Here is a 12,997-nt window from a genome sequence, read left to right as displayed (position 1 = left end):
AACAATAGGGTTCCACAGCCCTGCTGTGTGAACCGCGTATCGCCTGCGATTACTGCGGTGCACGCATCCTCGGGCTTGGACCCCTAACTAGAACTGCACGCAGTTTCAACGGTGTCCAAGCCTCCCCTCGCAAGTCGTCCCCAGCGACCCGGGGAGCGCACGAAAGCGGAACCCAAAGCGAAGTTGTTGGGGAGGCAGACGTCGGGAAATATCGATAGGCGCATGTAACGCTACAGATTAACATCACAGTGAAACTCTGTCTTTCCACATCTGCGCTGTTAATTTCAAGTAATTCACTTTAGTGGAAGTGGTTAATGCAGACGTTGGCCCATAGGCCACGCCCACTTGAACCAATCAGTACCCCACTGTAAGGACCACCTCAGGAGTGGGCCTAGATGGTATCCATTAAATTTGGTAAAATTCGGATGAGCGGTTCATGAGATATAAACTTGTTGTATTTATAGCGCCCCCTAGTGGCCAATGTTCGTGAAATTTGTTTAGCAGAGTCAGAGGGTCATGGCAAGGAATGTTCTCAAGTTTGGCTTTGATGGCATCACAGGACTTTTTGGATGAAATTGAAAAGATACATCTTCATGCTGGTGTCGTGCATACAAAAAGTCAATCAGGGAAACAAGCGCTGTACCAAGGTTGTGGCCTCTTCCTGTCCTCTACGCGGTTGGATGCAATCCATGCGGAAGCAAGAAAGGAATGCCTTTGACTGTTTCATCTGCTATTTGATGAATTCTTCTCTGTTGAGGAGTGCCAAAATACAGTGGCATTTGGAAAACACGGGAAGGTGCCAGAAGGGAAAGCAGTCCTGGTAAAGTCCAAAGTCAATGGGCTTCTTAGTAAGTACACTAGTAATTTTGTAGATCGTTGTTGTTTTGTAAATCTCTTTGTGTTTATTCACACAGTTGGACTTTTTCATGTCTGGTTTCATGTCTGGTTTTACAACATCCACATGCACTAGTTGCTGATGATTTTAGTAATTGAATAGCCAGCAACACACACCACTTGATTGGTTTCCTTTGTGGTGCAGGGATTTTAATCCCCTCAAAGATCCACTTAAAAAGAGAGTAAGTTCCCACACACACGTTTCACCTCTAAATTGTATGTACTACTTCAATTACAGTAATATAAGGACCATTGAACTTATACTACTGGAAAAACAAATATGAAAGTCAGAAACAAATCACTCCAACTAAAATGCAGCTTGGACAAATAAAAAAAACAATTATGTGGCTTTACCACACTTAGTATTTAGATTATTATTGATGTAATAAACATAACACTGTCTTTAAACTTTACTAGAGAGTTGTACAGTAGAGGCCAAATGTTTGGAACCACCTTCCCATTCAATGCGGTTTCTTTATTTTTGTATGACTATTTACATTGTAGATCATCACTGAAGGCATCAAAATTATGATTGAACACATATGGAATTATTACTTAACAAAAAAGTGTGAAATTAATGAAAACATGTCTTATATTCTTGTTTCTTCAAAGTAGCCACCCTTTGCTCTTTTGATAGCGCTACAAACCCTTGGTGTTGTCTCAATGACCTTCATTAAGGTAGTCCCCTGAAATGGTTTTCACTTCACAGGTATGTCTTGTCAGGGTTAATTAGTGAAATTTCTAGCGTTATTAATGGAGTTGGGACCATCAGTTGTGTTGTGCAGAAGTCAGGTTGACACACAGCCGACAGCCCTATTGGACAACTGTTGGAATTCATATATCAGCTAAGTAAAGAGAAACAAGTGGCCATCATTACTTTAAGAAATGACGGTCGGTCAGTCTCGAAAATTGTGAAATCTTTGAATGTGTCCCCAACTGAATTGCAAAAACCATCAACCATCACCATGAGAAGTGAAGGTCAGTCGGTTCGGAAAATGTCCTAAAGTGCAGTCGCAAAAACCATCAAGCACAACGAAACTGGCTCACATGAGGACTGCCCCAGAAAAGGAACACCAAGAGTCACCTCTGCTGCTGAGGATAAATTCATCTGAGTCACCAGCTTCACTAATCGCAAGTTGACAGCAGCTCAGATTAGAAACCAGGGGCCGGTTGCACAAAAGTAAAATAAAGATATCCAGGATAAGTGAAAAAGCGCAGCTTGACTTAGTGCGATCTGCTCATCGCGGCTTAATCGGTTGCACGTTTGCTGAGCAGGTGAAGCTATGTCAAGCCAGGTGTAGATAGCTGTGATAAGTGCACGTTCACGGCTATCTCAAATAGACCACGGTATTGCTAACAGATTTACTGATGCAGAATTGAGAAGACGCATGCGCCATATGTTTCACCCAATGAGCAGCAGCTTCTAATGGAAAGTAACGAGGAGGGGAAGAATATGCAAAAAGGGAAATACGGCTCTTATCAAACGGAGAGAAAAGCCCAACATAGCGGACCGCCTGAATGTGTGGGGTTTAAAAATATAGCCTTTGCCTCAAAAGAGAGCAGAGTAAACTAATGTTCCTCGGGAAATGGACCCTTTAAGGACTTTAGGCTTAATTTCAAACCCTTCACAACGTGAGAACATGTTTTACAACCACGCACTAATCTCTATAAGATATTCCTAATTCTTTGTACAATTAATGTTCATACAGAACAATCAGAAAGGGACAACAACTAGAAAATGTTTTTTTATTCTTCTGACAAGTGACAGCACCAAATTAAAAAGATTAAGAAGCATTGTGGTGTTCCCGGTGTGATGAAGGTAAACTATATACGTACTGTATATAGGCCACGTTATTACTCCGGTGATGTGACACTTATTTTGAAGGTAATGAAACCAATGTAAGCAATAAAAAAAAAACGTTAGGCCCACTTATTAAGGAGTAACACAAACTACCCTTTATTAGTGAAGGACAAGCAACAAGAAATCGAAATCATGAATGTATTGGTCCCTGACCAGTCTGCCATTGATATCATCTGGGAATATCGCTACATTAATATCCTCACACTTAATCTCCGGAGCGTCCTTTACCTGAAGCTAAGACCACAAACTCATCTCATCTCTACTTTTACAGAGAGAGTGGACACTGACGCAATGCACATGTCTGCCGGTGGGCACCGGCCACGGGGCAGCGGCCACACGCCAGGCAGCCTCTACACACAACCGTCCCACAGGGAAAAGTCCCACTCCGCATCAGGGTGCCAGTGCAACTATTTCTAACCATCTAAACAGCTGTAGTAGGGTTTAAATCCAACTCGCAACAACAATAGTGACAAGTAGGCTAATGCATGTTAATAAAAATAAAGCAGAACACATGCAGAAGCTAACGGAATAACTCTTAAATACGTTTATTTCGGATCAAAGCAGCAGCTGATTTGACACATAAAACTCCAGGATTTATCTTAGCCTGGCTGTTAGCCTGCTCTGGACCAGGCTAGCCGCAAAGAATAAATCTCCATGGTTACTTGGCTGGGCTTGATTCAATCTGGTTTCGTGCAACCGAGTCCAAGCTAAATTCACCCAGGATAACTTGAATATCCCGGCTTAATCCCTTTTCCTAGTTTCGTGCAACAGGCCCCAGATGAATACCAGGTAAGTAGATTGAACTAATTGGATTTTACAGTATTCCTAGCTGTATTCAAGAGCAGTTTCAATTTGGGAGTATTCCTCACTGATATACGTTAAGACTTTGTATTAATTTAACTCAAAACCTTTCTCTCACCCTCAAATAGTCACTGTAAATGTAATTGTGCTGTATTTATATAGCGCTTTTCCAGTCTTAACAACTGCTCAAAGCGCTTTTACATCTACAGGATACATTCACCATTCACACATTCATTCACTGTGGCCGGGGCTGCCGTACAAGGTGCCACTTGCTCATCAGATAAACATTCACACACATTCACACTCCGATGCGCAGCACCGGGGGCAACTCAGGGTTCAGTGTCTTGCCCAAGGACACTTTGACAATGACTGCAGGGGAGGGGATCTAACCACCAACCTTCCGATTGACAGGCAACCGCTCTACCACTGAGCCACAGCCCACCGCGCTTGGATTTGCTCAGCTTGTGCTCAAACTTTCGCCTCGGACTCAAGCTGCTTCTGTGCGCTTGCAAATCTTCTCCTCTCGGATTTTTCCTGCGTGTTTGGATTGTCTGCGTATCCACTGTATCTAATGTCCCAAACCAACAGAATGACAGCTGTAGTGTTGAACAATGAAATGATCCCCTGCCCAGTTGAGGGTGCGTTTGCTTTTGTTTTACTGTTTGTTGTGGGTGACTGCTCTGTAACCAGGTGTATTTTACCCCTGCGCCGTCCATTGCTTTATTGTTAGTATATGTCAATAATGTGCACAGAATGGTCAACGCATTTTCACCTGCACTCATCAGGAAACGGGAGAAAGCTTTGAAGTGGGACGTAGGAAGTTATGTCTACAACTACAAGGGTAAGTAACTTAATTTTAGCACCTAGCATATGGCGCTAGCATATAGCCTAGTTTGATGTCCATAAACAAATGGATTTCCTTTATTGTTTTTAGCTAGATTGAACAACATACTGTATGACGGACTGTATGTGTATATGTGATGAATCCACTTTGTATTTTTTCCTCATTTGGTTAACCATGTTCATGGGATTTGACAAATTTCATGTTAGAGCCAGTAGTAAAACCTAAACTGTAATATAACTGTTAGGACATAAGAAACTGGATTGTTTGTGTCAATTTTTGTGGGTTGCTCATAAGAATTAAGTCTTCATTACATCATATAACATTAGTCTGAAAAGGATGAATCCACATCAGTCCGTTTAAAAGTTGCAACGTTTCACCACTATAATAAAAACATTATGTGCTTTCTTATTTGCTCCTTAATTAGCAGTTATATTTTTAATTAATAGAAAGCAAACTGAACAGAAAAAAACAAGTATTTTGTTTTACTTTTCATCCAGATGGAGCTGAAGAGCTCGACAAATTGTTGAGCTGCTGCATAATAGCAGCACAGTGTCTTCTCACCAACCTGAAAGCTAGAAGTCACCCTGCTACAGGTCTACCTCCTGTATGGCTAGCTACAGACCACAACTAAGTTTTGTTTATTGTGAACATCATCAACAGCTCTGCTTAATGCCTCGTCAAAGTATTTTTATTTTTATTTTTTTATTGATGGACAGCGTTACATTGTGTAAGAGATTATTTGTTCCATTTGACCATGTTAGTGTGAAGTTGAACACTACAGAAGGCTATATGCCGATGTTGTTTTCAATAAAAAAACATTTGCACAAAGCAAGCCTATCCATTTTTCCATGTTGATAAGAGCATTAAAATGAGACAAAATAATGTCCCTGAGTTCACCGTCCCCCGCTTTACTCTGATGACATCCTACTGGACACACTCCTGATTGTTCATTTAGTCATCTGACACTCAGGAAGTAGGACACATTTTTGGAGGAACAAAGTAGGTGTTTCTCAATGTCAAGGAAGGATCCTCCAAAGCCAGAATTTGGAGGATTCACGTCGTCGAGCATCCTTCAAATACCTCCAAGGACTGAGTCCTTTGTTTAGAAAATTTGCCATAGTAAGAGAAGGATGCATATGTGTATCCCAAATCTCCCACAAACCGGACCTTTGCCGGCTCATTTAAAGAAAATTAAATAGCGGACATAAGCGGGAGTTTGAGCGGCATCGCTGACGGTGAAATAATCATTTACATTTAAGTATCGTTAGTGTGTGCCCTTCATTTGTTCACCGTTAATGTTTTACATCAATGTAAAGTGTAACGCTTTAATGCTGGTACACATTGCTATAATAATTAGGTAGATATACCCCGAGCTAACGTTAGCTAACGGAACTCATCATTTGCCAATAGGCTGTTAGCTAGCTAGGTTGCTTTCTTTGTAAACTCTAATGTCCGGTGGCATTTTCATCTCTTTTTTTAGGCGTAACCTTCGCATTGATTTAGAAAATTGGTTTGTTTTTCACTAGTTGTATCTGTAGACGGGTCTACGGGTTAACGGTCCACCGTGTAAAACCGTGCAAAGACCAGCAGGAAGACCGAGGCCAAAGAGAGATGTTGCATAGATTATTTGCTATATTAGAGATTGGCATTCTAACAATAAATGCTTTAAATTAACTGGTTTATCTGTGTCATGTCGGTAAGATTAATGTCATTTCAGATTCCAATTCATTACCGCAATTCTCCTTGCCGGTTAGTGACAACTACAAACATGAACTCCCAGTTTTTAATTTATTGACATGAGATGAATAAGAGAAAAAGACTAGTGCTAACATATCAGTGTCGGCAACATTACCTACCTTAGCACTTTGCGGCCAAAATTGCTGTCACAACATTCTTCTGCAAGCCGACTGACACTGATTCACCTTCTCCATCTCAACAACATAACTGAACAGCACAGTTCACAGTTCCACAACTATTTCGTCCAGTGTTTTTAAATGCAGTGCGGAAGCAAAGGCGGCAAAACAAATTCAATGGCAAGCACTTGCGAGCCTGTTCCATTGTACATGTTTACCGAATGCTAAGCAGGACTCTGACCTGCCTCTGAAGGATCATTGACATTGATAAACAGCTAGTAAGTATCTCTCTTTAATCAACACTTTTTCCAATGTTTTAGAGTGGCTTAATAATGTGGTCAAGCATAATATGTCCTCTATGTTACCCTGATGTTATGGTTGGGGTCAAGCTGGCCTTGAATTTTTGTTTTATTATTTTTACTTTATTTTCTGTGGTCCTGTTCCCTGTTTTGTTTGGTTTCCCCTCTTTCTTGTCAAAGCCAGCTGACACGCACACCTGCTTGTCATCAATAATCAACGGCTCCCGCTGCCCACATCTGCACCTCATCAACCATCTCCCAAAGTATATCTACCCTGGCTCTTCATCCACTCTTCACCTGATCGTCGCTCCAGTCACACTGGTGCACCTTGTCAGCGTTTAATTTTACAAGTTTTGTCTCCTCGTGTCCCATCTAATCATGTTTTCTTCAGTGCAGTTCCATCCTGTCTTCCTTATATCCAGTGAGCTTGTTTCAAACCCCAGTGCCTCGCTTCCATCATTCTCCTTCTCCGCTCCTCGTGTCAGTGTCTCTTCCTCGGCTCGTGCTCCTGATTCACCGACGTTCCACCTCCTGTGTCCCCTCCTCGGATCCCGGTCTCTAGATGTCCTCACGTAGCGAGTTTTCCGCCAAAACCTCCCGTCCTCCGCTTCCCTTTTCCTGGCATCCATCTTCCCACTCCCTATCCCTTATTCCTGTTTTCCAAATAAATCTTATCATTGAGCACTACAACAGAATACAGAAATGGCGCCATTATCTGCAAAAGAAAAGAGAGGGAGAGGTGGAGAAGGGTCAGAGGAAAAATGAAGGCAAAAGAAAGTGTCCGACCTCTGTGAAAGAGAAAGGAAAAGCACAGAGAGAAAAATGGTGAGAAAAGAGATATTAAAGAGACAAAATGCCAGAGCCAGGACAACATTGCAATCCATGTCCACTCCTCCAGGAAGTCAAGACAGTCCTCCAGAACCGGAACCAGGGTCCTCAAGGCTAGACAAAAGTGGATGATTTAACTCTATGTGGATTAGTTAGAATCTGGATTTCAATAAACATAGGCTTGAGGATTTACTTACTGTGTGTGTGTGTGTGCGTGCATGCGTGCGTGCGTGCGTGAATGTTACGCCCCAGTCTAGGGGTGCCTAGGACGCAACATAAAGCGGTTTAATTTGCCCCATTTTTCCCCGTCCCCCAAGCAGCCACAAAACATATGTAGGTCCCAATATTTTTATTGGACACAATCATATACTTTGTGTTCAACATAAACGTTAAGTAAACAAAGAAACAAAACTAACTAAACTGTAGGGTAGCCTATTATTAAAACAACAAACAAAAAACTACCCTGTCTTGAAAGAAAGATAAGATAACCTAACAAACCATACGGGCCCAAAAGAACAACAATAACTTACCTTCCTAACTAAACAAAACAGGAGAAAACTAAACACTTTAAAAGGTCCACCCATACGATTAGGAACTGAACTTTACACAATTAAAGAAACAAAGTGTGGCAGGTTTGGGAGGCGAGGAGAAACGGAGACGGCCTGCTGGCTTCCCTCTGTCTCTCTCCGACGGTCGCCATCTTGCTGCTTTATATGGACGGTGGTGCGCAGCTGCCGCCAATCACAAACAGGACTCAGCGGACCCCACCAATCAGCACCGAGCAACGGCACAGCCTATTTACATAAGAAGAAAAAAATAGGACATGCGCACACACACACAGCGACTCAACAAATACGACCCCAGTCGTAACAGTGAAAAAGTGAACAAGAAAGAGGGGGGGAAAGTAAGTGAGAAATAAAGAGAGTGACGTGCGAAACTATGTGTGATTTGCTGTAAATAGTCTATACAGAATCTCACTTTGATTAATTAATGACCTTTTATATCTAAATTGTTATATAGCAGAATGCATCAATACTTCCTGCGTTATAGACAATTTGTTGCTGGACAGAGGCTTCAGGAAGAGATTAACAATCTAAAGGCCTTGGTGGAGAGAAAAAAAGAAAAATACAAAAAGAGATGGCAGCACTTAGCTGTAGGGACAAAATCGCTACGTCATACCATGCATGTCCTGTTGCGCAATCAGACAGGTAACAACATTAGAAGGAGATTATTACATGAGTCAATAATACAGGAAATCAAAAATAAATTTAAAAAAACTCCAAGAAGGACCAAGACAGGCAGTTGATTGAAATAAAAAAAAAATTGTCATTGGAAAAATCACCAAGAAATACTGGGTGCAGAGGGCAACACAGGCATCTCTGGGCTTTTCAAAGAAGCAAAGAGGAGATGGAGGGCCACTGACCTGAGAGATAAAAGACCAATAGGTAAAGTAAAGGCAACAGGAAGAAAGCAAACCGGAACTAGAAACAAGAAAGAATAAAAAGGCTTGCTAACCAACACATTGAAGAATTTACATCAGAAGTTTCTTTCAGAAAACCCACATCAGATCTCTTACGCTAGTTTCTGCACCTTAAGACCATTTTGGGTTGTGGTGCCAAAAGAAGCTGATTGTGAAACCTGTCAATGCAAAACTCACAAGAACTTACAGTTCATAGCGAATACCTTGCACTGTTGGCAGGAAAATACTTGAGGAGATGGTAGATTCAACAATGTGCAATCCCAAATCCAAACTCAGAGAGATAGCCCTTCCTCAGTGGTCTCTGGAAGACAATGCCAAAGTGATCAGTGGAGAAAGGACTGGAAAAAGAGTGATGATCCCTGTAAAGAAAAATATGCAGATAACCGAAGAGGCTCTTGTAAATGATTTCCATAACAGGCTATTTAGATTTAGGCAGCATGCTTTACTTTGTTGTGTTTATTGATCACAGCCCATTAATATTCCTCGCCAATATGCAAAACTCTAACCAGCGGCTTATGCGCTGGTCTCTTCTTCTGGAAGATTTTAACTTGCAGATTCGCCACAAGAAGGGTGCCGAGAACACAATAGCAGACGCTTTGTTTAGGTGTTCCTTAGACATCTAGGAATTAAGCCATTAGGGGTTGGCTTAATTCTTGTTTGTGGGGGTGTTACGACTGCTGTCGTATTTGTGTGTTTTGCAGTGTGTGTGTTTGCAGGTGTCCTGTGTTTTTCTTCTTTACATGCAAATAGCGCTGGGTCGTTGCTTGGGGAAGATTGGTGAAAGCAGCTATGCCCGACCCATGGTTGGCTGCAGCTGTCGATTACCGGATATTTAAAGAAGCAAGATGGCAGCCGCCAGCCACACGTTGTCTTTGTTAAGTTATTGTTAGATTAGTACTTTCTAGGGCTGTAGTCAAGACCAACTTTGTTGAGTCCAAGACCAACCAAGACCGAGTCCAAAGAGGTTCAGGTTCGAGGCCGAGTCCAGGACAGCAAAAAAGGTGATATGCATGACAGTATCAAGACAATCAATTTGGGTTATTTGTTGATATAAAAGCAAAAACAGTGTCAGAACACCCAGGACTTATGAGTACAGCCATTCCTCTTGATATCATCTGGTCATAGTAGCTACATAGACAATTATGCTACAGTAGATACTAGTACTGAGCATTAGAACTGCTACTGCTACAGTAGGTACTAGCAGTGTTGCCAGATCTTGCGAGACAAATACGCAACCAGGGCTGTGAAAACAAGCCCAAAATAAGCGACTTTTTCTATGGAGCCCCCTTAAGATCCTGGAAGAGAAAAAAAAATTAAACTGTGTGCACGGTTTTACAATCAGTAGGGAGTAGGACAGATTGGTAAACTGTACTAATGGTACAGTTTATTTATTTTCTCCCCATGAGCTTCAGGACAATGACCACAGGAGGGAGTTAAACCACATTTAAACATTATAAAACAGATGGGATTTGAAATACAGATACTTTACACAGTAATTTTGAGTTGTTCCCCACAAGGGGTTGAATCCATTCCTTTCCTCCTTTCTCTTTTTCCCAGTCTTTGTTATATTTCTTCCCGTATTTCTCCCACTTTATCTCGGGCATTTATTCCTCCAAAAACTCAGTCCTACAGTCCACTCAACATTGGTCGTTACTCGCGCATTTTCCTAACCAGAAAACAACAGACTGCCCTGCTCTGCCTCTGATTGGTTGGTACTCGTTTCCATCTCGGTCAGAGCCAATTAGAAGCAGGACGTGGGTGGGGAATAACGCTGCTGTCTATAGTGTTTATGGGGAAAGGGGCGGGATCGAGCAAACCAGCAAGAACATGCTGGGAACAAGCCCAAATAAGCAACTACACTTTAGTGACAAGCCCAAAAAAAAAGCGACCCGCGACAACCAATATTTGTAAGCGACTTTACAAAACAACAAGCCCAAAGTCGCTTATAATAAGCGGACTTGGCAACACTGGGTACTAGTACTGAGCATTTGAACAACTAAATTACAACATAGCTTCACTCCAGATGTAGTGTAGAAATGAAGTGACCAGTATTACAGAGTGTAGCCATATGGTTGGTTTATGGCTTACCTAAAAATTATTGTATTCTGTTATTTGGACGTGGGTTAATAGGAAATACATGCATTTTCAGATAACATTACAACTATGAACAGAGTGTAATTTAACATATGTTTATTTATAAAATAAATCCATCAGGAAGACGTTTAAGGGAACACACACATATGGAGGACCGAGTCTACCATATTTAAGAATAAATTCGGGAGGTTTACTCTGCCTGTCGTTCGTTATGAGAAGATGAATGAGCGTTTGGTTAATTTCCAAACTTGTGGTAGTCAATTAATGTAGGCTAATCATTTACGTCCCGCAGGCTGCCATCACGTGAATTATTACAGATTGGCTGTTGATCGTGTTAGTTTTATTTAGTTATAACGTTACACTTGTTTGAGAGTCTATGTGGTGTGTTGACTGACAGTAGTTTAAGCTGTTATTGATTACATTGCACATTACATGGTTGTGCTCTGTGAAAAACACGTTATAGTTACATTATTCCTTATAACCAAACGCTCATTCATCTTCTAAGGTAAGCGATATTTCTAAACATCTACAGGCCACCTAAATATTGTGCAACTTTCATTGATGACTTCACTGAACTGCTGTCTATAATCTGCATTAACTTTGATTGTGTAGTCATTGCGGGTGATTTTAACATTCATGTTGACAACCCCAAGGACAGGGGATCAAAGAACTGTGTTGTGTTTTTTAGAACTATGGACTGACTCAGCATGTGACAGAGCCCACGCACAACAAGGGGCACACGCTGGACCTGATAGTTTCCAAGGGTCTGAACATTTCCAAGGTTGTGATGACTGTCGTTGCTCTCTCTGATCATTCCTGTGTTTTCTTTAGCGGCAATATCTCTGTGCCCAAAAGTGTCCAAACGAAGATAATCAGAAAACGGTATATCACTGAAAATAGCAGTGAAACATTTGTTCAGCTTTTCTCCTCCACCCCAGCCCCTTTCTGGGCTCTCAGTGACTGAGCTTGTAGATCATTTCAACTGTAAAATTACAAATGTTATTGATGCCTATGCTCCCACTAAGGTCAAAGTTGTCTCTGGTAAGAAAAGATCTCCATGGAGAAATGTCCTACAGGTGACAACAGAAAAAAGAGTGTTGAAAAGCTGAATGAAGGTGGCAAAAAACAAATCTTCTGGTCCATTATAACACCTATAAAGTAAGACTTCGCATTTATAATTTGGAACTGAGGAATGCAAGGAGGTCCTTCTTCTCTGATATCTCTAGAAACAATATAATTCTCATGCTTTGATGGCTACTGTCGATAGGTTAACAAACCCTCAAGTACCGTGGCATCTGAACTTTTATCTACCAAGGCCTGCAATGACTTTGCATCCTTCTTCAAAGACAAAATTCAGAAGATTAGACAAATAGTCAGTGCCTCCATATCAAGTACAGGATATGTGTTGTCGCAGTGTTAAGGCAAAACTAGTTCCAATATGACAGAATTTCATACAATCAACCTTAAAAACCTGGAGGACATTATACAACATATGAAAACCTCCTGTTGCCTTGATATTCTACCAACAGGTGTTTTCAAAAATGTCTCGAATTGTTTGGCTTCTGATCTTCTACAGATTGTGAACAAGTCTCTTCCTTAAGGAATCTTTCCACAGGCCTGAAAACTGCAGTAATCAAGGCCTCTCTTAAAAAAGAAGAACCTAGACACGTCACTAATGAGCAACTATAGGCCATTATCAAACCTTCCATTTTTAAGTAAAATCATTGAAAAAGCGTTTTTTCAACAACTCAACCATTTCTTGTTATAAAACAACAGTTTTGATACCTTTCAGTTGGGTTTCCGACCACACCACAGCACTAAGACGGCTCTTGTCAAAGTCTTTAATGACATCCACCTTAACGCAGATAGTATCAACATTTCAGTCTTAGTATTACTAAGTAGCTCAGTCCGTAGGGAGTTGGGTTGGGAACCGGAGGGTCACTGGTTCAAGTCCCAGTATGGACCAAAAAGTACGGCCTGTAGATTGGTGGCTGGAGATATGCCACTTCACCTACTGGGCACTGCCAGGTGCTCTTGAGCAAG

At 41.4% G+C, this 12,997-nt stretch overlaps 1 long non-coding RNA gene across 1 annotated transcript in view; it reads right to left on the bottom strand.

Moving 5' to 3' along the window:
• The window catches only part of LOC117952722, a 22,696-nt gene extending 17,626 nt beyond the window's left edge, over positions 1 to 5,070 (bottom strand). Inside the window, exon 1 of the long non-coding RNA XR_004658490.1 lies at positions 4,420 to 5,070. This is a non-coding gene — a long non-coding RNA (uncharacterized LOC117952722). The remainder of the gene's footprint in view (positions 1 to 4,419) is intronic.
• Between the last annotated feature and the right edge of the window lie 7,927 nt (positions 5,071 to 12,997).

This window comes from Etheostoma cragini, chromosome 11 (genome assembly GCF_013103735.1).
Source record: "Etheostoma cragini isolate CJK2018 chromosome 11, CSU_Ecrag_1.0, whole genome shotgun sequence".
NCBI lineage: Eukaryota > Metazoa > Chordata > Actinopteri > Perciformes > Percidae > Etheostoma > Etheostoma cragini.
Note: the sequence above shows the minus strand (reverse complement) of the source record. Positions and strands in the feature narration are given on the sequence as shown.